This window comes from Protopterus annectens, chromosome 16.part0, assembly GCF_019279795.1.
Source record: "Protopterus annectens isolate FY-2018-M chromosome 16.part0, PAN1.0, whole genome shotgun sequence".
Classification (NCBI taxonomy): Eukaryota; Metazoa; Chordata; order Ceratodontiformes; family Protopteridae; genus Protopterus; species Protopterus annectens.
Window position 1 is genome coordinate 821,827,838 of NC_056750.1, and position 26,124 is coordinate 821,853,961.

Consider the following 26,124-nt stretch of genomic DNA (forward strand, 5'->3'; position numbering starts at 1 on the left):
TACATAACTTTCTCTTACTCTTCTTTTAGGTCCAAAAAAAGAAGAGTAGCAATTTATGAAAAAAAAGAGATTCAAATGCCTCAAATATTGTTTAAACATGAAGATAAACAGGGTTTATTTAAGTTGATTACTATAAAATATTGCGACAGGATTTGGAGTTTGGAAAATTTATATTGTTTTCCTGGAATGAGAGACAAAATAGCAAAAGAACAACTGAATTTCAAAATAAACAACTATAAAGTTAATCTAATACTAGGCGATGACTTTATTTGCATAATAGATGACACAATCTAATTCAAGTAGAAAATTCAAATTACTTCCTAGAGTAAAATCTCTCAAAGAAAGAATGGAGCAATACTTTCAATATTAAAGTCACATTTAACTTCAAAGATAAACATTTTTTATATTTCACCCATTACTGGTTTAATTTATGGTACTCGAATGAGAATTAATAAATTATTGATTTCTCAAAATATCACATCTAAAATAACTAACTTTAAAATAACACCATGTTCTTTCTCAGAGCATAATGCTTTAATTTTTAAAAATAGAAATTTCAGAAACCTTACTTTTATTAATAGAATTCCGTCACATATTACTAAAATGAATATATATTAAATGTGGTTATTAGAAGAGATAGGTTTTTATTATTCAATGAAATTCCTATAACCAAACAATGATTTAGGATTCATTCAAAGCATATATTTATGGAAAAAGAATTTCCTGGCGCAAACAAACTAAAAGAATGGAACAAAAAATTGTTAGAGATACAATTCCAATTAAAAGAAAATATAAAAAAAATGAAGACAGGTCTGGCTAGAACAAAGATGAGATAATAAAGTTAAATAATAAATATAATGAAATACTATCTCATAAAACTGAGTTAGCCATAGAAAAGTTCCAGATAGCATCATATTCATGATCTCCTAAACATACAAGAAATATAATGAGAAGAATTAAGTTTCAAACAAGTAATAATAGTATTAGAGAGATTAAAAATCCCACCACAAATAAAATAAACTCAAATATTGGTGATATCTTAGAAAAGTTTAGAAATCACTATTTACTGTTAAATAAACTAGATATCTATTTAGGGAAAATCTATTAGATATCCATTTTAATTTAAAAAACTCTCCTTCACAAAAAAGTAATGTAGTAAAACCTATTTCTTTTCAAGAAATTACTAAAAAAAATATCAAATCTAATAAAGCTCCTGGAAACTATGGAATAATACTTGAATTATATACATTATTTCCCCAAAAGATTATAATTATTTTACAAAATGTTTTTTTCAAAAGTACAAGATATAGATCAAATCCCCCCTTCATGGAAATATTTACTAATTACTCTGATTTCGAAAGAAGGTAGGACCCCGATTTTGAAAGAAGGTAAGACCCTCAAGAATGTTCTTATTGACCTCTTTGCTTAATTATGTAGATTATAAATTATTCATGTCCAGCTTAGCTGATAGCATGGAAGAAATGTTATCAACAATAGTTGGATTAAATCAATCAGGATTTATTCACAAAAGACAAACTTCTGATAACATTAAAAATTAATTACACTGATAAATGTGATGAATAATAGGGAAACTGAACCTTAATTTATCAGTCTAGATATAGAAAAAGCTCTTCATTCTATACATCGGGATTACTTATTTAATGTGTTGGAACCGTTTGACTTTCCTCCTAATTTCATTATGTTGCTAATGAAAAACAATATCAATAATAAAATATCAATAATAAAATAATAATAACAATAAAGCATATTTAAAATTAGGTTCATTTACTCCACATTTTATAAATTTAACCAAAGGAACTAAACAAGGTTGTCCCCTCTCCCCATTATTATTCAGTTTAGCTATAGAAATATTTGCAATCCTCATTAATTCAAATACCAGAATCCTAGGTTTAGAATTTAACAAAGACTGTAACTCAAAATTAATGTTGTTTGCTGATAATATTCTTCTAACAATTAAAAATACTCTAAAAACTACTCTAAAAACATTAGATGAATTATTGTTAATTTTCATAGAATGTCAAATTTACACTTTAATAATAAAAATATGTTTCAATTTGGAACTAAAGAAAAAAAACATTAAATCCAAATTTTTCATTTCTAGGTGAAGAATATAAAAAAGATATTATCCTTAGGTATTCACATCTCTAACACTACAAATGAAACCACAATTGTTACTGTATAAAAATAATTTCTTTAACTAATCTCATTAATTATTTGAAAAAATATATACATTTTATATACATTATTAAACAGTTTTTATTCCCCAAAATGTTATATATAGCACAATCCCTTGTATTACTACCAAACAAGAAACAAATAAGAATAATAAATGGATTACTTATAAATTTTTTATTGTATCCAAAACATCTAGATTGAATATAAACCATAACTTTAGACCTTGGAAGAATGGGGTTTTGAACTTTCCTAATATAGAAACTTATGAAAAAGTGACAATTATAAAAAATGATTCTTAATTGGCTAGACATAAATTACATATCTAATTAGAAAATTCTGCATCTACAGTTACTTAATGTCAATAAGCTAAACTTGTTAGACTTAGTAAATTCCAAATTATATAACCCATTCTGGCTAATTATCTGTACATTTTTTAAAATTTCTACAAGTTCCCAATCTGACTCAACTTACTTAAATTCAATCTTAAAACCAAGCAATTGAAATTACAAATTTTGGTTTGAATCTCTAATTCCTTTTTCATTAACCAAACGTTCTATGAATAAATTACCTTCTTATATTTTTAACTCTTAGAATAACAAACATCTTTATTGTGGATACCATTGTTTTAAATGTCCTATGTGTAAATCTGATGAAACTATTTGCTTAGAATTTAACATAAGCAATAATGAATTAATTTATTTACAATTAGTGTAAACATATCAAACTAAAATTTCTATTTTATCTAAAGCTGCTTTAGTTGAAATTCCTGAATGGATACAGATGCTATTTGAGATTTATAATAAACAGAAAATGTTGTTGTTTTGCATTGTGTCTTTGTGGATTTAGAGAAAGCATATGACAGGGTGCCTAGAGAGGAGTTGTGGTATTGTATGAGGAAGTTAGGAGTGTCAGAGAAGTATGTAAGAGTAGTACAGGATATGTACGAGGGTAGTGTGACAGCGGTGAAGTCTGCAGTGGGAGTGACGGATGCGTTTAAGGTGGAGGTGGGATTACATCAAGGTTCAGCTCTGAGCCCCTTCTTATTTGTAATGGTGATGGACAGGTTGACAGACGAGATCAGACAGGTGTCCCTGTGGACTATGATGTTTGCAGATGACATTGTGATCTGTAGTGAGAGTAGGGAACAGGTGGAGGAGACCCTGGAGAGGTGGAGATATGCTCTAGAGAGAAGAGGAATGAAGGTCAGCAGGATGTTGTAGGTTGTTAGGTTTGGAGACAAAGCCAGAGAGGCAAGATTACATTGGTTTGGACATGTGCTGAGGAGGGATGCAGAGTATATTGGGAAAAAGATGCAAAGGATGAAGCTGCCAGGTAACAGGAAAAGAGGGAGGCCTAAGATAAGGGCTATGGATGTGGTGAGAGAAGACATGCAGGTGGTTGGTGTGACAGAGCAAGATGCAGAGGACAGGAAGAAATGGAAACAGTCGATCTGCTGTGGTGACCCCTGATAGAAGCAGCCGAAAGAAGAAGAAGAATAAAATGTTGTTTGTCTTTCGGCTTTTTTCCCGGTTAGGGGTCGCCACAACGGAACTCCAGACTGCTAATGATTGGCAACAGCGGAACTCCAGTCTGCTAATGATTGGCAGTTGTTTTTTATGGTGTCGAGTTGCCAGCCCGATGCCCAACCTTCAAAGAAGGCATGCCCATTCAACGCATGTCTTTTGAATGCCCACTCGACCGCATGGAGGACATGTAGACTCCACACAGAAGGCACTCCCAACCCAAGTCAAGAATCAAATGGGAGAACCTCTTGCTGTGAGGCAACAACACTACCGCTGCACCACCGCAGAAGTACAATAAATTTCAAAATTAAATTATTACATTTTCTGTTTTTCAATAAACAGAAAATGTAATAATTTAATTTTGAAAATATATCAAATGCTAGCCAAAGATTACTTAAACTTAGATAAGAACTTCGGGAACTTTTTGCTAATGAATTTCCTAGACTTTTAGGCTCATAGGCAAGTACTAGGCTATCTGCCCATGGGCATTTATAAGCCTAGCCACAGAGTGATGGCTTTCACCTCCCCATTAGATTAGTAATCTGGGCCTCTGTCAACAGGGCTCCTGAAGTGATCCCAGGGTAGAACTTACAATTACCCATCCACTCATCAAGATTTCTCTTGAAGAGGGTCATAGAGCAGCTCTGTCGAATATGGATTGGAATTCTATTCCAGAGTGAGGGGAAATCGCTGGGACAGGAATCTATCCCTCCAGCATGTCCTGTTTATTGTTGTACAAAGGTTCAAGTCACTAGAACGAGTGGTACTGAGGGATCTCGTTTTTGTTGAGGTGAAGCATGTCCATTAGTTCAGGGTTTGACATGGCCCTATAGGTCAGGCATAGGTCACCTCTGAGCAGACGGTAAGCGACTGAGAAGGGCTGGAACTTTTTTAGTCATGCTTCATAGGGTAATTGTTTAAGGCCCTTAATCCTCTTAGTAAGGTACTTCTGTGGTCTTTCTAGTTGTTGCAGGTGTCTAGTGAGGTACATCCCAAATGGGGCATTGTACTCTATTATGGGCCTAATGAGTGAGGAGTAAAGGGGCACAATCACCTCCTTGGATCTGGATGAGAAACTCTTTGTGATAAAGGTGTGCCACATAGAAGGATTTCCTGACCATTTTGGCTATGTGTTTATCAAAGGAGAGCATGCTATCTACTTGGGTACCTAATTACTTCTTCTGTACTTAGTGGATCCCCATCTATGTGTTAGTTTGTAGGTACTTTGTTTTTCCCTAATGAGATTACTATGCATTTTTTGGCATTTAGCTTGAGGCCATGACTTTGACACCAGGTGTTTGTCTCTGTGAGACCCTTTTGCAGGATGTCTGTGTCAGCTGGAGAGTCAATTATTGCACCCAATTTACAGTCATCTGCGAACTTGGTTAGCCACAATCCCTCTGCCTTTGCCTGTACTTCAGAGAAATATATACTGAACAGGAGGGGTCCCAGGACTGAGCCCTGTGGGACTCCGCTTGTGACTGGTTTAGAGTCAGACATGGCGCCTGCCACTCTTACCGTGTGGGTTCTGTCTGAGAGCCAATTGGCAACCCATCTCGTGACATGGGGGTTGATATTTAAGCTGGTGAGTTTGTCTATGATTCCTGAGTGTGGGATGGTGTCGAATGCCTTAGCGAGGTCCAGATATGCTGTGTGGACCACCTTCCCTTCATCTATGGCCTTAGTGACTGGTCGACTTCTTCGAAACAAGTTCAGGAGGCAAGATCTGCCTTTAACAAAGCTGAACTGGGTGGGGTCCAGTGTCTGGAGGTTTCCCAAAGTCCCTGTTAATGAGCTCCATGATAATGCATTCCATGGCTTTGCAGACCAAGCTAGTCAAGCTTATAGGGCGATAGTTCCCAGGGTCAGTTGTAGCACCACCTTTGTGGAGTGGTACGACTGTTGCTGTATGCCATTCTTTGGGTACATAGCCTGTAGAGAGGCTGAGTTTGAATAGTGATTTGAGATGGGGGGTTAGTTCATTTTGAAGCTCGTGTAAGACACAACCTGGGATAGCATCTGGTCCCACTGATGCTGTGTTTTTGGCCTTTGCAAGGGCTGTCTTTACTTGTGTGTCTGAGATATCTGGAGCACCACATTCTTCTGGGATGGGTGCTAGCCCCTTTGGTGGAGGGGGGTGTGAAGTTTGCACTGAACTTGTCAGACAGGATGTTGGCAATGTCGGTTGGTTCAGTGTATTTATGGCCATTATGCACTAGCTCGGAGCATATCTGAGAGTTTGCCCCTAGACTCTTGACATAGTTAAAGAAGGCCTTGTGGTTATCCTTAGAGTCATTGGCTATTTTTTTTTCGAAGTTGGCCTTGGATGATTTAATGAGGGAGCGCAATTTTCTACTGATGTTAATCAGAGATGCCTTCTTATTTTGGGATTTTGTTCTATCTTGCAGGGGTTTCCTCCTTCTGTTGTAAAGTTTATTTATGGCTGGGTCCACCAGACTGGCTTCCTCTTTTTTGAGGAGTTGGTCTTGGTTTTACTTGGGATGGCTCGGTCCATGCATTCTTGAAGGTGTTCATAGATTGCACTTGTAAAGGATTCTGCCATTGGGTCATCATTTTCCATTTGATTGGGAGTTTTGAAACTTCCCACCTCGGTTTTGAGGAATGTGAAGTTGGCTTTAGAGAAGTTTTGATCAAAATAAAAATCAACTTCTTTGCTCTATTAAAAACACATCTTGGACCCTTTGTTGGGTATATTTACTAGGAAATATTTATTTAGATTATTTATAACTCCTGTTAGAGTTGCTAAAATTACAAAAGAAAATCTTTCTGGCTGTTGGAGATGTAATAAACAAATTAAAGCTGAAAATCCAAAAATCGCCAACGGTGAAATACCACCAGGAGCTTGTAGAATAAAAGTTTAATCACCAAAAAATGTCACCACAGGTTGAGCACTTTCGGCCTTTCTAGAAGGCCTTCATCAGAACAATCTAATGATGTATTTTATACATTATTCAATTGATGTACAACCAATTAAAACAAGGACTTACTTATTTACCCTCTTCATTTAAAAAAATACATTTTTCCATTCACTTTGATGTTTGAAAAAAAAACGTGTGTACATGAAAAAATATATACAATAAACAAATGCATCAAAACATGACAACAAATCATTTGCATTTATCCCCGATACATTTCCTTTGTAATACTGCCTTGTAATTCACCCCAGCATTTAAACCAGGTTCATTATAAGCGTTGAACAGTACTTGCAATCACTTGAAAAAATATGTACAATAAATGAGTGCATCAAAACATCACAAAAAATCATTTGCATTTATCCTTTATACATTTCCTTTGTAATACTGCCTTGTAATTCACCCCAGCATTTAAACTGGGTTCTTTGTAAACATTGAACAGTACTTGCCACCAAAACTCCTTAAAATTTAACTCTACTTCTCTGTCCCCAATAAAATCCATTGGGATATGCTCTATAACTGAAAAATAAAAGTTTGTATGTCCCTTATGTAAAAAACTATGCTTTGCCAAAGCATTGCAATATTATTGTTCTTGATGGCATAGCAGTGTTCATACATTCTGTTTTTTAACTGTCTCATGGTTTTGCTTATATAAAATCTTAAGCATGTTGCACACTTAGCAAAGTAAACAACAAAATCTGAATTACAAGTGAAATAACCAGGTACATGCCAAATTCTATCACTTACACACACTTCAAAATATGGGCTGTCCTGAATATATCTGCAAAAACTACAATTTTGGCATTTATAGGTTCATAGGTAGTACTAGGCTAACTGCCCTTGCAGGTCATTGTAAGTCTAGCCAATTATCCTTTGTCAGACTCAAACCTTGCACCTTGTGTTTGTAAGGCAAACACCTTAACCATTAGGCCACCCTCCCACCCTAAATGTGTCTTTAGTGTTCCCTTTGATGTTTCCCTCATCATTGTGTTCCAACAATTCTTTAAAATGCTTGGCCCTTTTTATTAGTAAAGTTTGGTGCAGGTTCTAAAACCTTTACCAACTCTGAATGTACCCCTAATAGGTTCATAGGTACTAGGCTATCTGCCCAAAGGCATTTATAAGCCTAGCCAGAATGTGTTGGCTTTCGCCACCCCCTTAGATTAGTTCCCTGTGCCTCTGTCCAGCAGAGCCATTGAAGTGATCCCCCGAGGTAAACTTTGTTTCCCATCCACTCATCAAGGTTTCTTTTGAAGGGTGTTAGCGAGGAGCTCTGCCTAATGTAGATTGGAATCTTGTTCCAAAGCATGGGAAGTCTCTGGACAGGAATCTATCCCTCCAGCATGTCCTATTTACTGTTGTGGTGAGGTTTAGATCCCTAGAGAATGTGGCTCGAGGGGATAAGGTTTTCTTTAGGGGAAGCATGTCCATCAATTCTGGGTTGGACATGGCCTTGTTTGTCAGGCAGAGATCACCTCTGAGTAGGCAGTATGCAACCGAGTACAGCTGGAGTTTCTTCATTCGAGCTGCATAGGGCATCTGTTTGAGGCCAGTGATCCTCTTGGTGAGGTACTTCTGTGGTCTTTCCAACTGTTGCAGGTGTCTTGTAAGGTACATCCCAAATGGGGCGTTGTACTCTATGACTGGTCTGATGAGTGATGAGTGATGAGTAGAGGGGCACAATGACCTCTTGATCTGGATGCAAACCCTTTTGTGATTAGGTGGGCCAAGTAGAAGGATTTTCTAACCACTTTGGCAATGTGATTATCAAAGGTGAGATTACTATCTACTTGGGTCCCCAGATCCCTTATTACATCTTCCGTATTTAGGGGACTACCACCTATGTGGTAGTTTGTGGGTACTTTGTTTTTTCCAAAGGGGATGACTATGCACTTTTTGGCATTTAGCTTGAGGCCATGATTTTGACACCAGGTATCCATCTCAGTGAGACCCTTTTGGAGGATGTCTGTGTCAGCCAGAGAGTCAATTATAGCCCTAGTTTGCAGTCATCTGCGAACCTGGTCTGCCATATTCCTCCTGTGCTTGCCTGTACTTCTGAGAAGTATATGCCAGACAGGAGGGGTCCTAGGACTGAACCCTAAGGAACGCCACTTGTAACTGGTTTAGAGTCGGACCTAGCTCCTGCAACTCTCACCATGTGGGTTCTGTCCATGAGCCAGTTGGCAACCCATCTTGTGACGTAGGGGTTTATGTTCAGGCTGGTGAGCTCGTCTATAATCCCAGAATGGGGAATAGTGTCGAACGCCTTTGCGAGGTCAAGGTAGGCTGTGTGTACCACCTTTCCCTCATCTACAGCCTTGGCAACTGTACCAGGTTTAGGAGGCATGATCTGCCCTTAACAAAGCCAAACTGGGTGTGGTCCAGTGTTTGGAGGTTCCCAATGTCTCTGTTAATGAGTTCCATGATGATGCGCTCTATAGCCTTGCAGACCAAGCTAGTCAGGCTTATAGGGTGATAGTTGGTCTGTTTTGGCTCCACCTTTGTGGAGCAGAATAACCGTTGCTGTACACCACTCTATGGGTACATAGCCTGTGGAAAGGCCGAGTTTGAACAGTGTGTTTAGGTGAGGGGTTAGTTCGTCTTTGAGCTCATGTAGGACGCAGCCTGGGACACCATCTGGTCCCATTGATGCTGTGTTTTTGGCTTTGGAGAGGGCTGTTTTAACCTGAGTGTCTGTGATTTCAGGGACTCCACATTCTTCTGGTATGGTTATGGGCCCTTTTGAGGGTGAGAGGGGGGTGAAGTTTGCGCTGAACCTGTCTGCCAGGATGTTGGCAATATCAGTTGGTTCAGTGAATTTTGTGCCATTCTGCACTAACTCCGAGCAGATCTGAGCATTGCCACTTAGATTCTTGACATAGATAAAGAATGCCTTGTGGTTATCTTTGGAGTCCTTGGCAATTTTTCTTTTGAAGCTCGCCTTGGATGATTTTATGAGGGATCGTAGTTTCTTGCTGATACTGATCAGGGATGTCTTCCCTTCATGGTAGATTTTACTCTTTTCTGTACTAGTTTCCCCCTTCTATTGTATAGTTTGTTTATTGGCAGGAGTCCACCAGACTGGTTTCCTTTTCTTGGAGGAGTGAGTCTTGGTTTTGCTTGGGATGGCATGATCCATGCATTCTTGTAGGTGCCCATAGAATGCCTTACTAAAGGATTTTGCAGCTTGGACAGCATTATCCTTCAGCATGGGGGCTTTGAAACTTTCCACCTCAGTCTTAAGTAACGTGAAGTTTGCTTTTGAAAAGTTTTTCACAGTGGTTTCCTTGTCCGGAGGTGGGGGCGGAATGTGGCTATCCAAAGTGATTTGTTTATGGTTAGATCTAACCAGCGAGGGGTTGACCTCTGGTGTGGAACACCAGTCGCCCATGTTGGTGATGACCAGGTCCAATATGTTGTCACCTCTGGTGGGAGTGTTGACCAGTTGAGCCAGGGCATTTGAGTTTATAAAATTCTAGGAAATGTTGGGCAAGGGAGTTAGTACTTGAGTAGTTCTCCCAATTAATGTTTGGGTAATTGAAATCACCCAATATTAGGGTGTTTGGTAGGACCTTTATGTTTCCCAGTGTTTCCAGAAATGCGGAATGGGGGTCCTGGGACATGGTGGGTGATCTGTAGCAAGCTACAATATGAATTGCAGTTTTGCCCATTGTTAGTTGCATGTGGATGATCTCTGAAGCATCATGCTGTGCCACTAACCTGGTGGTGTGGTTATCCTTGATGAATATGGATATGCCCCCTCCTTTTATGTCTCGGTTCGGGTTCTGTGGCCAAAATGTATGGTATGAGTTGTAGCCTTGTAGTGCTGGGGTGCTCTCTGGAGCCTTAAACCAGGTTTCTGTTACTGCACATATATCAATTTTCTCCATACTGAGGAGTGCCTTGAGTGCGTGCATTTTGTGGTTTAGACTTCTGACACTGAGTAGCATTACCCTCAGTTTTTTGCTACTTGTGCTATTTACGGTGGTGGGTTTGTCTTTTGAGCCTTGCCTAAAAAGGCACTATGGGGGTGGAAGAGCCTTGGCCAGTATTCGAAAGTCTAAGGGTGACAGGTGCCAGCTGTCTCTAGTGAAGCAGCGTGGTTTGTCGAGCATGTCATCCCATGCGGACAGACACTGGATCCCCTTTGAATGACACCAGAAATGTAGCCAATTGTTGAAATCGAGAATTTTTTCTTTATACGGTGGTATTATTCTTGGTGAGGGCAGGATGGTACTCAGGGTCAGGGTCATACCGGCCTGGGCTATGTGATCAGAGAGCTCTTCCATGTCTCTTTTCATGTAGTCCAGTGAGGTACGGCTCAGGTCATTCACACTAACATGGACAATGGCAGAGTCATATTTATACTTGTTCTGGAGTGACCTGATTGCTTGTGTTATGTGGCAGATCCTGGCACCAGACAGGCAGCTAACAGTAACCTTCTCCTTATTCAGCCTAGTGAGTGGGACGTCAGTGTACCTGATTCACCCTAGTGAGTGGGACGTCAGTGTACCTGACTATAGAGTCAACTATTACTAGTATGTTGGGTATGTTATTTTGCCTTAAGGGCTGTGATTGCATGGCACATGGGTTTTGTAAAGTATGTGCTTCATGGTTTGTGTTGGGGGGTGGAGGTTGCTTGAATGTTTACCTTGGAGGTCTCTGTTGCTTTTGCAGATTTTTATTTAGAGCCTCCGAGTATGTTTTCATGTATTTATGTGTGTTTTTTGCTTGTGCTGGTTTAATGGGTCTATGTGAGACTGGTGGTGTGATGCAAGTATTTCCCCTTCTCCTCTTGACTGTCTGATCCAGTCTTGGGTTGAGAGCTTAGCCTCCAGTTTGGCTGTATAATTGCATCTCTTGCATGTATTAGTGTTTGGTGGTAGGAGGAAAGGGTTGTCTATGTACATGAGGCAGTTGTAACATTGCCTCAAAATGCCCAGATTCACCAGTTGGACTGGAGAGTACACCTGAAACTGCCCTTTGGACATGCCTGGATAGGTACAGTGAACTGTTTTACTGGATGGCTGGTAAGGTCGAATAGAGAGCCTTGACCTTCTGTAATGTACAGGAGGGTCAAGTACTAGGATTTACAAGTGCTTGCTTTGGGTTTTGAGCAAGTGCCGGGCTGAAAAATGAATGGCTTGAGTGCTTAAGTTGAAAGTTTGTCTAGTTCCAAGGGAAAAATTGAAGAGGAGACTTTATGGAGCCGGGAATAGTTTTACCCTAGCTAACAGTCTCTGCCCAGCGTGCAAAACCTGGCAAATGCGGTATTTATAGCAGGGAAATGAAAGAGATAGAAATTAGCCCAAAACGGCCAATAAATTTCAAATTTCTGTGCTGAAACGACTCCTCCAGGGACAGATAGGCTGCTCAAAGCTCCCCTCTCTCACAGGTGAGCAGAGAAATTTCCTTCTATCCAAGTAAGGTATGGGCAAACACAGAGATTTGTAACACAGCTTTGAATTCAGCACTAATCTGAAAACTGGACTATACTAGCTTAGAACGGCAGGAAAACAAGTATATTTTTTTTTGTTTTTTTTTCAGAAAATAAAGCAGATACAATAAAAAAAAAAAAACACTTTAAATGCACAGAAAAGGATACTTATTGTTATATATCGCAGATCAGAGTTGTAGTCAATGCCCCTAGTAATAAAGTAGGAAGAAATCCAAATACAGTAAAAGCAGATGAATAAATGAATTTTTTTAATATAAAACAATAGAAAATGTACAAACTGATTTAAACAAGTTACCCAATTAACCAGAAAAAAAGCTCAAATCTGAGCCCTGTTCCAGCAGTCTTCAGACAAGTTCTAACTGCACACTCCTGCTACTAGGTTGGAGGGGAACCTTCTCCAAAAAAGATGGACTGTATCAGTTCTCAAGTTATACAGAGGTAGATTTAGCAGGCCTGAATCTGGTCCTATGTTACAGCAACAAGGCACACCAATTTCAGAAAGAAACTGTTCTAATAAGCTGGCACAATAAGCCTGTGACCAGAAATTCCCAGCTGAGAAGGGCAGAATCCAGCCTCTCCTCCCACAAGAGTGCAGACCACAAAACTTCTTAATGTAGAATAACTGGCCTGAAGCCCAAGTGCTTAAACCAGAACTAATGCACTTTTAGAATAGCAGACACTGAGCCCTCAATCAGCAGTTCCCAACTTAGAAGGATGTAAGCTACCTGTCCTGCCACAACAGTGCAGACCACAAACCTTAATGTAAAACAACCGGTATGACACCCAAGTGCTTAAACCAACAGTTACAATTTAATCAGACTACTACCAAGTAGCAATAACTGCAGCAAAATAAATAAAATTGAGTTGTTGTTGTTGTGTCTTTCAGCTTTTCCCGGTTAGGGGTCGCCACAGCGGAACTCCGGTCCGCTAATGATTGGTAGTTGATTTTTACGTGCCGAGTTACCAGCCCTGATGCACAACCTTCAACAAAGGTATGGCCATTCACACATGTCTCCACGCAGAAGACACTCTAGCTGAGAATCGAACCGGACAGCGTCTTACTGTGAGGCAACATCGCTACCGCAGCACCACCACCGCGGGTAAATAAATAAATGAAAAGCAAAATAAAGGACGACGAAACACAAATACATACTAATATTCTCCAATTGCTGTGAATGACATTCTTGATGTAGTAAGCTGTTACTAGTCACATTTTTATAACTAATGACAGACCCCAACGTGCATGTTTGTTCACTCTTGAATACCTCTGACTCTAATTGCATCACTATCACATCACTATCACATCACTATCACATCACTATCACATCATCTAGTTACATCACTAACACAAGTTAACTTAAATCATTCCATACTGTCATTTAAAACATTCATAAACAACTGGAATTGGTCCACTTCTCCTACCCACACAAAAAACAAATCAATAAAATGGCAATAATGCTTAACATGATTATAACCTGAAAGTTTACTCAAAATCTGTGTCTCCCAATAATTCATTACCAAATTTGTATAATTTGGTGCCATCCTAGCTCCCATCACCACCCCTCTGGTCTGTATAAAAGAATCCCCACTGAAACCAAAAAAACTGTTGTTAAGTATATACTCAATGTACTCAGGCATGAATTTATGTTCCTCCACTTCATGTTCCTCACTGTGGACTAGCATGTATCCTACCCATTCCATACCTACATCATGTGGGATACACGTATACAACGATGTAACATCTACAGCTACCAACAAATCTTCTGCTCATTCTTTGTCTCCAATTTTGATTAAAAAGTCATGTTTGGCATCCTTATGTATTTTTGGTATTCCAAATAAATTCCCAATTTTGGGATGAACCACTTGAAAAAGAGAAAACATAGTATCTGAAATGACACCTCCCATCAGGTTTTCATTCAACCACTGATCATTATACCTGTAAGCTTTATAAAAACTACTGTTAGTAACCTGCTTGTACTACAGCTCACCCTGCAATAACATGCATCTGCTGCTGACATATTCATCTCTATTGACTACAACCATACCCCTTCTTTGTCTGCTTTCATTACTCTAATGGAGTTATCCATTTTAATAAAATTGAAACATTTTCTTTCTTCTGTTGACAAATTTATTACATAACAAACCCCTAATCTCCCTCTCACAAACTTTTCTGAAGGTTTTTATAACCGGATGCAAAGCGGGGTTGTACACACCAGGAACCACCAGTTTCCCATCACATACTTTATTTCTGTTTTTATCTCCAAAAATAAACCTTAAGTTTAAGTTACGGGTGTAGCCCTTCAAGTCAATAATTGTCTGTACTATATGCGATCTACAAGATGCTACAAATGAAAAGTCTTTCCTTAAAACATTAAGTTATTTTTCCAAAAAATGTCTGTTGGACAAATTAAATATTTTAAAGTCTTTTGGCATTACCTTTTGTGTAAAGGTGCCCTGTTTGGCCTGTAATCTGTTGGCCTCAGAAACATAGGATATGTCCTCTGTGCTTTCTGTTGGCTCACAGAAATCACTCTGTCCCCTTTTGGAAGTCTCTGAATGTTGTCCTCCATATATCCATTGCTCGCCACTGCAGAATAACTCGAGTGGCTGACATTCCCTTCCTCTCCCCTCTCTTCTAATCTTTTGGGCTGTTGAGGGACAAAAAAGTTTTTTCTTGTTGAAAGGAAGTTGTTCTGGACCCACTAGTGCATGGTTCATTGCGCCGAGACTCTTTACTTCCTGGACTGTTCTCCTCTGAATGCGCATTAATGTCATCACCTTCCCTTAAGGGGGACCACACTTTTTCTTCATAAAAAATGTCATCTTTTTGTATTTTCTTTTCCTTGCGTTTATGAAACAAATTAAAGCTAATTGGTCACATAGGTTGTATGAATGCCACATGGCTGAGACTTTTTTGGTAAAAATACAAAACATTTTTTTAAAGCATTATCGAATGATACATTTATTTTAATGAAATAATTGGTTTTCTTTAATGTTCTAGGAACAGATAAACAAAAAAAAGACTTTTCTTATTTAACTTGGAGTATACTTTCTCTGGCCAGAAAAATGATTTCTAAGAACTGGAAATCATCCTCAGAAATTAAATTTGAAGACTTTCTTATTCTTCTACAGGAAGTTGCAATTAGAGAAATCAAAGTGAAGGAAGGAAAAATCTATCTAAACAAATTAAAGACTAATCCTTGTGTACTTCATCTACTTAATTATTTGGACTGTTGTTAGGATTGTTTTGTTTCAATTACTATTTTGCTGGTCTCAGGCTTTTGTACATATATATATATATATTGTAAACAGTTACAATTTTAATAGTTCTTTAAAACAATGATCAATCATATTTCTACTCTGTATTATGTTTAAAGTTTATGATTTATCTTTTTTTTCAAAATTTTAATTAAAATATTGCAGAAAACAATGAAGTTATTACCTCACAGTTCAAATGTTTATATCTCTAGGACCATATTACTGTCAAACTATGAACTGCAACCTGTTCACCATGAAGTAAATATTATTTTTGTAATGATGAATAAATCTTAATAATTGAGTCATTTCTTATAGTTATTCAATTTTGACTTATTAGCAAATTTGAGTGATAAATCACTAGTGTTTCATTTTAATGATTCTGTTAATAATTATATATATTTTTAATTTTATTACTCTCTGGAAGTTTGATTACTTTTAATGCATTTGATTCTACATTAGGTCTTGTTCACATATTGGTTGTCTGCATTCCATCGGTTTAATTTTATTAGTATGCCTTTATTGTCAGGGGTTTCACTACTTTTTAAGCAAAGGAGCAACTGCAGGCTTTTCTTTCTTTTTATCCTCTAAAGTTGCCCGTACCAGTTGTTTTTACATAAAAAATGGGTATATCTATGTGAAATCTAGCCTGTACCTGCAGGCTTCATAAACATGGGCATATCTATGTGAAATCTAGCCTGTACCTGCAGGCTTCATGCCACTCGGGGTTTCTGTGATTCATTGTCTAAGACTAAACTGGATCAGATTATCTCTTAGCATTTAAATGAAGAAGATCAAATTTAGATGTAGCAATTCAGCTGAACATGTTGTGGTTGGAGCAGCAAACAAGGAGTGTGTCCTCCTCTTGCTGATATACCACGTAATTGAGAGTACAAGGATATTTTTTCAGGAGTTCACTGACTTTCTTCTCTCTGTGGTGCTTTGGTTCCCCTAGCAGCTCATTTATTTATTTATTTATTTTATTTTACATTTGTTAACCGGGCTAGTCCAACTGGATACATGTCCATTTTCAGTGGAGGCCCGAGGAGAAAAGCTCCACTATCTAATGCAAAGTAACAAAAGTACATTCTAAGTACATAGGCAGTTTAAGCTGCACTATCTAATGCATAGTAACAAAAGTACATTTAAAGTACATAGGCAGTTTAAGACACAACTAAAACAGGCATTCAAAATACATAGGGAATTAGAGACACATCTAAAACAGGCATTTAGGCAAGTTTTTCAGTAAGAGTATTCAAAAATATTAAATCTCTTCAGTACAGATATATACAATAAAGACATAAGTAATTAAGTAGTTTGAAGGCTAGAAAAGAGTAGAAAATACTAGTTTGTAGTTAATAGAGTCAATTTCTTAGGTAGAAATGAAAAGAGAGATGGAGAGGGTAGGCGGTATGTGTTCAGCTAGGGAAATTGCATGAGCAAAGCCAGTGATTGGTTAGAAAATGTTTTAGTTGAGTTTTAAATAGAGTGATAGAAGTTTGGGCTATAAGGTCTGGAGGAAGTTGATTCCAAATTTTACCAACTGAGTTGGAAAATATAGAGTCACCTGCTGTATTCTTTGCTAGAGAAGTTTGAATCAGTAATTTATTGGAGGAGCGAAGGGTTTTTAGGTTATTGTAAGGTTTTATCAGAGTAGAGAGCATAGGTATATTTTCTGGGTGGTGAAGGGCTTTATGGGCAATTGTAAGTTGGTAGTATTGAATTAGGTGAGGTAACTCAAGCCATCCTAGGTTATGGAGGTTCAGGCAGTGATGTGTTTTATATGGAGAGGCAGTGGCAAATTTGGCAATGTTGTAGTAGGCTGTTGTAAGCCTGTTGATGTTATGTTTAGAAAGATTAGTATAAATGGGGGATGCATATAGTAGAGTAGAGAGAAGATATGTTCTGGCTATGGTAGTTCTTGCTTCAGGTGTTAAGAAGGATTTGATTCTGTAGAGAGAACCTAATTTTCTATTAGTTGCTTTTATGATAGAGTTTATATGTGCATCAAATTTGAGTAAGTTGTCAATGGTAACTCCTAAAAGTTTGGTTGTTTGGTCGGGAGAGATAAGGGTGCCATTGTTAGAAGTGAGTGTGAAACTAATAGGGGGAGACAGGTGTGTGGGTGAAAAGAGGAGAAGTTTAGTTTTCTTAGGGTTTAAGAGAAGGCAGTGATTGGAGAACCATCGTTCAATGGTGGTAAAAGTTTTTTGAGTAAGTGCGTGGAGGTCAGCTTGTGTTGTGGCAGAGCAGATGATGGTGGTGTCATCGGCGTACTGAATGCAAGTGGTTAGTGGGGTGGCAAGATTCAGGTTGTTAATAAAGATGGAAAATAAAAGAGGACCTAAGATCGAGCCCTGAGGTACTCCTAAAGTGGTGGGGAGAAGTTCGGAAAGATTGTTGTTCCATAAAACAGCTTGTTTCCGATTCTGAAGATAGGAAGTAAACCAGTTTAAGGCAAGATTATTGAGAGACAGAGATTTTAAACAATGTAGGAGGAGTTGGTGGTTCACCATGTCAAAGGCTTTTGACAGGTCAACAAAGAATGCTGATGAAAGAAGATTGTTATTCCGGTTTATATTAATAGAGTCTATGAAGGATAATAAGGCTGTGGTGGTGCTATGGTAGGGACGAAAGCCATGTTGGCAAGTAGCTAGGAGATTATTAGATAGGAGGTGATTTAAAAGCTGTTTGTGGATGCATTTCTCCATTATTTTAGCAATAGGAGATAGCAGTGCTATAGGGCGGTAGTTAGAGTATTCAAATGAATCGCCCCCTTTGAAGAGAGGGATGATGTGGGAGATTTTCCAGAGTGAGGGTATAGTACTTTCTTTTATGGTTCTGTTGATTAGAATATAGATAGGGTAGGCAATAGCTTTAGCACCTAGCTGGAGATATTCAGCCGGCAATTTGTCAGCTGAGGGGGTTGAGGGTTTGAGCTTCTGAAGTAAGTGTAGAATATAAGAGATTGGTATGGGTTTAAGCAGAAATGGAGGTGGAGTGCAGCTAGTGTTCCCTAGTAATGAGGGGTCTGGGCTTTGTTGGTTGGCCAGTTTAAGTATGGTTGATGTAAAGAAGTTATTAAATGCATTAGCTGTTTGTAGGGGAGAGTCAGGGCAGGAGCCGAGTGGGTTGGGAGTTTTGACCTTGCCAGGGGATAGTAGTGAATTAATTGATTTCCAAAATTTTTGTGGTTGGTGGTGGGAGGGTTGCTGTAGCTGGGTATAGTAGTTCTTTTTATCCTGTATGATAGCAAGCTTAGTCATGTTCCTTTTTTGTTTGAAGCTAAGGTGATCAAAAGAGTCTTTAGTGGTTCGCCATTTAGTCCAGGCTTTATTCCTACTAAGGATAAGTTGTTTGGTGTTGGTTGTAAGCCATGGAGCTGATTTAGATTTCATTCGTATAGAACGGGTGGGGGCATGATGATCGAGAATAGTAAGAAAGGTATTATTAAAGTGGTTAACAGCTTCATCTATTGGGAGAGTTTTTAGAGGTGCCCAGTTGATTAAGCTGAGTTCATTTTGAAAGTGTTGATGGTTAAAGTGTTTTTTGCTGCGAGATAAGCGAATTAGGGGGGATGTTGTTAGATGAGTTTTGTGCCTAAGGATGTATGTGAGAGTGGTCACTAAGGTCATCTGGGAGGGTACCTGTTGAGTACTTTTGTTGGGGAGTATTAGTCAGGATCCCGTCGAGTATGGTTTCTTTGTTATTGCTTTTATTTGTTCTAGTTGTGGAGTTGATGGTTTGATGAAATCCGTGTAAGTTAATAATGGTAGATGGATTAGCTTGTTTGCATAAGTTCCAATCAATATTAAAGTCGCCTAGTAGTATTGTTTCTTGAGGGAAATTTATTGAAAACCAGTTTAGTAGGTCTTCTAATATGGGGGGATTGTTGCCTGGGGGAAGATAAGTGCAGATGATATTAATAGCCTTGTGTGAATTTAGGGAGAGTTTGGAAATAATTAGTTCAGCATTAGAGTCATGTGGTGGGGTAAGGGCTGATTTATTTATTTCCAGTCCAGTTTTGAAGAGTATGGCTACTCCTCCCCCTTTTTTATTAAGACGGTCTTGTCTTAGGATGTTATAGCCAGGGGGGATAATTTCATTATCCTTTATTGTGGGTTTAAGCCAGGTTTCAGTAAGACAGAGAATGTCATACTGCTGGACTTCGAGTAGAGCATGAAGAGCAGGAAGTTTGTTACATATGCTACGGATGTTTAGATGAGCTATTGTAAGGGATTTGTGAGGTTTAGTTTGTGGTGTAGGCATGGGATTCAGTGTTTGGGAATTAGGGGATGGTATGTTTGTGTTAGGGCCTGGGTTGGGGTGGATGTCCCCATAAATTAAAGATAAACCATGAATAAGGTTAGTTAGTTGTGAGGGTTTGATGCAGTACCAGTGTTTTGTAAGTTGAAGAATAAGGTATTTGATGTGTGACAGGCGATGATATTTAGGTTCAAGATATGAGTTGCTGTATATGGGACAGCTATGGTTTGTGAGTGTGGTTGTGGGGGTAGCTAGGGTATGTTTGTGTGGAGTACAAAAGGTTGAATTTAAAGGTTGCTTATAGTAGGTTATGAGATAGGTAGAGGTAAGAATAGTTAGAAGAGTTATTAGTAGGAGAGGAAGGTGCGTGTTGGACATGTTGAGATGAGTGGGGATAGTATAAAATAGGTATATGTTCAGAGAGGGGAAGGGCGGATAAGGGAGGAGTCGGCTATGGAGTGGGTGGAGGGAAGAACAAGTTCTGATTGGCTAGGGACTGTGGTGGGTGTGGTTATGTGGGGATAAATGTAGAGGTCCCAGGGGCGGGTGGGATTTGGGGGCAGGGAGGGGAGCGGAGTGAGCCCGAAAGGCGAACGGAGCGGGCAGAGCCAAAGGAGTAGAGTAGGAAATTGCTGAGAGGAAACAATCAGCCAGGTGTATAAACAGCAGGTAAGTTAGAACTGGTGGTATAAGTATTAAGAAGGTTTAGGGTATGTTATAGGTAGAGCTAGAGTAGTCAGGTTAAGATCGGGATAGTGTGGGCAGGGGAGAGGAATGGAGAGTAAACTAGAGTACAGATCCAGGTAGAAGGCTGAAAACAGTAAGTTGGGCAAAGATTCAGAGGAGGAGGAAGGAGAAGTGTGAGGGGGCCACGTAGAAGGCAAAGTTATAGAAGCAGATATGTATAGGAAAAAGTAAGATAGAGATAGGAATAGTAGTAGGAAATTCAGTAGAACTTAAAGGAGGAAAGGTAGGAATACTAGTGATAGTAATAACAGAGTAGGAATGAGGGTCTGGTCAGCAAGATATAGGGGACTGTCGCTGGCTGCTGGTAGTCCTGGGCAGGTAGGTAGGCTAGGCACACGTTAAGTATTCAGGGACAATAATATAGCATGTACATACTTAGGCAGTCTTTCCTTTTAATATGAGTTGTTCCCCGACAAAAAGTCTTGTAATGGGATTAACTGGGCGCAGTTCAGGTTTTAAAGGAGGGCAGAGCTTCTTTTATATGGTATAGCTGGGTCCCGTAAGAAGGGTAGTAAAAACTTAGGCAGTCTTTCCTTTTAATATGAGTTGTTCCCCGACAAAAAGTCTTGTAATGGGATTAACTGGGCGCAGTTCAGGTTTTCAAGGAGGGCAGAGCTTCTTTTATATGGTATAGCTGGGTCCCGTAAGAAGGGTAGTAAAAACTTAGGCAGTCTTTCCTTTTAATATGAGTTGTTCCCCGACAAAAAGTCTTGTAATGGGATTAACTGGGCAGTTCAGGTTTTCAAGGAGGGCAGAGCTTCTTTTATATGGTATAGCTGGGTCCCGTAAGAAGGGTAGTAAAAACTTAGGCAGTCTTTCCTTTTAATATGAGTTGTTCCCCAACAAAAAGTCTTGTAATGGGATTAACTGGGCACAGTTCAGGTTTTCAAGGAGGGCAGAGCTTCTTTTATATGGTATAGCTGGGTCCCGTAAGAAGGGTAGTAAAAACTTAGGCAGTCTTTCCTTTTAATATGAGTTGTTCCCCGACAAAAAGTCTTGTAATGGGATTAACTGGGCGCAGTTCAGGTTTTCAAGGAGGGCAGAGCTTCTTTTATATGGCATAGCTGGGTCCCGTAAGAAGGGTAGTAAAAACTTAGGCAGTCTTTCCTTTTAATATGAGTTGTTCCCCGACAAAAAGTCTTGTAATGGGATTAACTGGGCGCAGTTCAGGTTTTCAAGGAGGGCAGAGCTTCTTTTATATGGTATAGCTGGGTCCCGTAAGAAGGGTAGTAAAAACTTAGGCAGTCTTTCCTTTTAATATGAGTTGTTCCCCGACAAAAAGTCTTGTAATGGGATTAACTGGGCGCAGTTCAGGTTTTCAAGGAGGGCAGAGCTTCTTTTATATGGTATAGCTGGGTCCCGTAAGAAGAGTCAGTACCAATTTATTTGTGTTATGAAGGAATTTGCTTGGGTATTTCTGTAACCCATAGGTTTGAGAATATATTAGATTTGCTCTTCTGTCTTTGTGTGATGGCTGGGGATCTGGTAGATGAGGAGCAAATGGAAAGTTTATGTCAGGAATTTCAAAATCGAGGATATGACATGGAGAATGTTATAAATATGAGAGATAATATAATGGAGCTTAGAATGGAACAAGCAGCTCCCTATTTTGGTAAACAATTAGCTATTACTGATAAAAATAGTACTTCATCCCCTAAGGTGAGGTATGTTACAACATATAACAATATGACAAAATATGTAGAAGCGGTAATTAAAAGGAACTGGCGGATTTTATTAGTTCAACCAGAATTATATGCATTGTTAGGAAATAAACCTTACTTTGTATATAGAAACATGAGTAATTTAAAAAGAAAGTTATGTTTTAAAGATTTTAAGGTAAATTTTTAACTACTTCTATAACATACAATACAGGAACAGCTCCATGCTGTAATTGTAGCTGCTGCTCAGACAGTTGTGACAAGAAGTATTTCGAACATCCAACAAGTAAACAAAAATATGTATGTGCAGTAACTTGTAAGACAACTATGGTTGTGTACCTTGCTACGTGTACACAATGTCAGGGATTTTATGTTGGAAAATGTTCTAGATGCTTGAAAGATCGTATTATTGAACACAAGTCAGATATGAGAAGGAATATTCCATCTAATGCATTAGCACAACATAGGATAGATAGTGGTAACTTACACAATTTTAAATTTAAAGTATTAGAAGTTGTATATAAAAATCTTAGATTTGGTGACCAGAATAATAAGTTAGAAATGTCTGAGTATAGATGGATAATAAGACTTGCAGCGGATAGAACACCTGGGTTAAATAATAGAATGACACTTAAACCAATACTTGATTTTAGACAGAAGCAATACAGATAGTTACCTATTTTAAGGACTATTTTTTTTCTAGAGATAATTATATATATATATATATATATATATATATATATATATATATATATATATATATATATAGGTAAGATATAAGCTATATTATGTACACTTTATTTAAAATTTAAAAATGAGATAGTGAATTGTCTGTTGTTGGTTTAAACAAAAATTATTTTTGTTGTTTTTAGTATCAAACATGTTTTTGTATGAGCATTTAATGCAGATATATGCTGTACCTTTTAGAGATGATTGTGTTCTTAATGATGTCTTAATGACATTAGAAAATAGATTGGATGGCTGTGTCATGTGGTGTTTTTTTAAAAACTGTTATAATCTAATGTTTTAGTATTATTAGTTCTAACACTGAAGAAGGGACATTCCCGAAAGCTTTGTTATTTATTAATAAAGACAGCGTTTTCCATCGGTTCTATCTTGTTTTTGTGATCTGGTAGAAGAACCAGCCACTTACTCTGATCACAGTTATTCACAACATCCCAGCTGGAACCATCAGACATACAGCTTGTGTAATACACAAGATTGTGCCAAACACCACAGACATTTGTAATCCTATTTTGTCACCCAACTTCAAGACTGCAGTGCTACTAGTCTTAAAGAGATGATTAAGGTTTATAAGCAAGCCCTTTCCTCTTTACTTGACACTGTAGCCACAAGCTATGTAAGACCAGTCTAGACGACCCTGTTGGAGCCTTAGTTTGACTTTCAGCTCTGTGACCTGACAAAGACTAGCTAAAGACTTGATCACAAGTGCATCACACTCCTCTGCTTGAGGATAAGCTCACTCTGGATAACTATTGTTCACTTTACCTAGCTGATGTGTCTCATAAGAATTCTGTTGTTCCAGATGATCTCTGCAGCAGCAAAGCAGTCATTTGCACTCTTTTGCATGGTGGAAAGCCTGTGTTGCCCAGACAGTCTCAAAACATAAAAGGCATTGAAGTTGAAGATTGTGAATGAACTGTTTTTTTTTTGCTATAAAATTATATAGCCTTACCAGAACCCTAATTCTAGGCCTAAACCTCCCACCCAGATCCAAACTTGAGTTCACCCTTCCTAACCAAAAACTCCCCTCCTGCTCCCTAAACCTAAACCTCCTTTCCTGCTTGCTAACCCTAAAACTCCATCATGCTCCATAACCCAAAACTCTGCCTCACTCCCTAAACCTAAAACTCCCTTCCTACTTCCTAACCCTAAAACTTCCTTTGCAATCCCTAACCCTGAAACCCTCCTTTCCCTCCCTCAATGCGGCTGTTGCACTTCAATAATGAGTCTGAGTAAGATGTGGCAGCTGCTTGTCCAAACCTATATTCAAGTCTAAGTACATGTAGCAGCCCACATGACTTGTAAGACAGTCATGTCCTTGGCTTTGACACAGTGGTTTTGAGCACTTGCAGAAGAAGAGAGATATGGACTAGCTTGATAAACTGCAGTAAGTTTTGTTTGTTTTTTAATGTGTTGAAGAATATGTGCATGCATGTGTGTGTGTGTGTGTGTGTGTGTGTGTGTGTGTGTGTGTGTGTGTGTGTATGTGTGTCTCTTTATATATATATATATATATATATATATATATATATATATATACACACACACACACACACACACACACACACACACACATATACATACTTTTTATTTATCTCTATTTCTTGGCCAGACAGTCCAACTGGGCAAAATCCCTTTTCAGTAGAGGCCTAGAGAGAAAAACTCCTTGTTTTCATATTAAAACATAAAATATTACAAATATAGCAAAACATATCATGTGATGACAATTTTTAAACTCCCACAAAGTGGATTTGAGAAATACAAACAGTTTCCAAAAACATACATCGGCATGAAGAAAAGGAACAAGTGGCAAACATATGATATAAACAAAAAAGTCTATATTGCCTAATCGAAAGCCACTTTATGGACCCCCTAAACATCCAACTACCGTTTATGCGAATGGCCAATTCAACGAATGAAATCGCTTAGCTGTCATCGTGAATTTGCCCTTTTCCCCACTGTAGTGTGATCCTGGAGTTGGTATAGCTAGAGCAGGTTCATAACCAAGAGATGGGCAAGTACTGCTAGAGCAGGTGCATAACCAAGAGATGGACAGGTACTGTTAGAGCAGGTGCATAACCAAGAGATGGGCAGGTACTACTAGAGCAGGTGTATACCCAAGAAATGGACAGGTACCGTTAGAGCAAGTGCATAACCAAGAGATGGGCAGGTACTGTTAGAACAGGTGCATAACCAAGAGATGGAAAGGTACTGTTAGAGCAGGTGCATAACCAAGAGATGGGCAGGTACTACTAGAGCAGGTGTATACCCAAGAAATGGACAGGTACCGTTAGAGCAAGTGCATAACCAAGAGATGGGCAGGTACTGTTAGAACAGGTGCATAACCAAGAGATGGAAAGGTACTGTTAGAGCAGGTGCATAACCAAGAGATGGGCAGGTACTGCTAGAGCAGGTGTATACCCAAGAGATGGACAGGTAATGTTAGAGCAGGTGCATAACCAAGAGATGAGCAGGTACTGTTAGAGCAGGTTCATAACCAAGAGATGGGCTCGGTCTAGTTGTCATACTTCAATCAGTATGTTGTTCCACAGTTTAGAAAGACAAATTGAATAATGTGAGTCATCAGCTATGGTTTTAAATTTGCTAGAAATAAAGAGATTTTTATTTCCTGAATGCAGTTTCCATGTGTGTGAGTACTGTCAGAGAATGCTGTCGAAAGAAGGACAACTTTTAGATTTGTAAATTACATTTTTTTGCAATAATGAGTAGGAGAGATATTGTGGAAACTCAGTCTGGTGTTATTGTTTAAGGACAACACAGTGGTATGTTCATGACAGAAGGGTAGTTATGACTTTAGCTATCTTGTTACAGTGCGCATCCACTTTCTTGTTTCATATATATCATATATATATATATATATATATATATATATATATATATATATATATATATATATATATACATATACATATACACATACAATGGAGGTTAGTAAGAATGGGAGCTGCATAAAGAAGTGATGGGAGAAGATAGGATGAAAATACAATTTTCCTAGCAGATTCTGAGATATATGCACTAGCTCAATAAACTGCAGCAGGGTTTTTGTTTGTTTTTTAATATGTTGAAGAACATGATGATCAAATGTTAGTTTTTAACCAGTAGTAACACCCAGCAACTGAAGAACACGATGATCAAATGTTAGAGTTTAACCAGTAGTAAAACCCAGCAATTGAAGAACATGATGATCAAATGTTAGATTTTAACCAGTAGTAACACCCAGCAATTGAAGAACATGATGATCAAATGTTAGATTTTAACCAATAGTAACACCCAGCAACTGAAGAACATGATGATCAAATGTTAGATTTTAACCAGTAGTAACA